Raw genomic sequence first — 1,269 nt, forward strand, 5'->3', positions numbered from 1 at the left:
TGTGTGTGTGTGTGTGTGTGTGTGTGTGTTATGACTGATGGGTACTATGGGTGTTCAGTGAATCAGAAGCTGTAGAGAGGGTTGATCACAAAAAAAGGCTTTTCTGGAGAGCTTGGGGGTGACCCTCTGAGAGATCAATGGTGGTGCTAGATAGATTATCTCAAGTGAAGGCCTAGGAAGAGACAAATAGAGGCTGGAGGCTACCACCAAACACCAAGCAAAAATCACCTTTAGGGAGGAAGGTTTTGTTTTGTCTTATAGTCTAAGAAGGTACACAGTTCATCAGTGTAGGGAAGTGGCCATGAGCAGAGTGTGGTCCATCTGCAGTTAGGAAACTGATTTCCAACATGAAGTGGGAACAGATCATCAAACTCCAAGGTCCACCCCCTAGTGACTCATTTCCTCCAGGAAGCCCCCAAATACAGGTTTCATAACCTTCCAAAATGGAGCCAGGTAGCTGGGGACCCAGTGTTCAAACCCATGCATTCACGTGTGTGTGTGGGGGGGGGCGGAGACTGCACAGGCAAACCATACAAAAGTGGTCCCTGTGTGCTCTCCTGGACTTGGTCACTGCTTCACTGTCAGAGGGAGTCACATGTAGGACAAGTCTCCTTAAAGGGACAGAAGTAATTCAGCCCCGCCCTCCCAGCCTCCAGTCTTCATGGGGGTGGGGTGGGGTGGGGGTGTTCATTCTTTGCCCCTTGGTTTGGGGGTCCTTCCTCAGAAATCCCTACTGACACAGGGGCTTGCTGGTCTCTAGGGCCAGAAGGAGGCCCTGGAGCCAGGTGGCTCTCCCTTCCCAGATTTAGAATTCTGGCCAGCTTCAATTTACATAACACAGCTTAATCCCACGGTAACAGGAGCTGCAAGGGAGGTTCTTTCCTGTGTGTGTGTGTGTGTGTGTGTGTGTGTGTGCGCGCGCTCTCTCTCTCTCTCTCTCTCTCTCTCTCTCTCTCTCTCTCTCTCTCTCTCTCTCTCTCTCCTCTCTCTTTGTTCCTCTCCAAGACACGGAAACCTTTATTTTCTCTGTACACCACACACCGGTGCTGTTAAATAATATTGGATAATTGCACCTGTCGTACCTCCCATATTGTGCCGAGGAAAAATAATTGCTGGTTTTCTGCTTTGCCGTTTAGCTGTGACTCCGTCATTTGACTCGGAGCATGTCATTTTCTCCCTTTTTAGACTGTGTACAGTCAAACTGTGTGAAAGGCCTCACAGATAGGGGCCCTGCGTGTGTGAGTGGGCGCGGGCCTCATTCAGCAGTGA

Source organism: Mastomys coucha, unplaced genomic scaffold (genome assembly GCF_008632895.1).
Source record: "Mastomys coucha isolate ucsf_1 unplaced genomic scaffold, UCSF_Mcou_1 pScaffold7, whole genome shotgun sequence".
In the NCBI taxonomy this organism is placed as follows: Eukaryota; Metazoa; Chordata; class Mammalia; order Rodentia; family Muridae; genus Mastomys; species Mastomys coucha.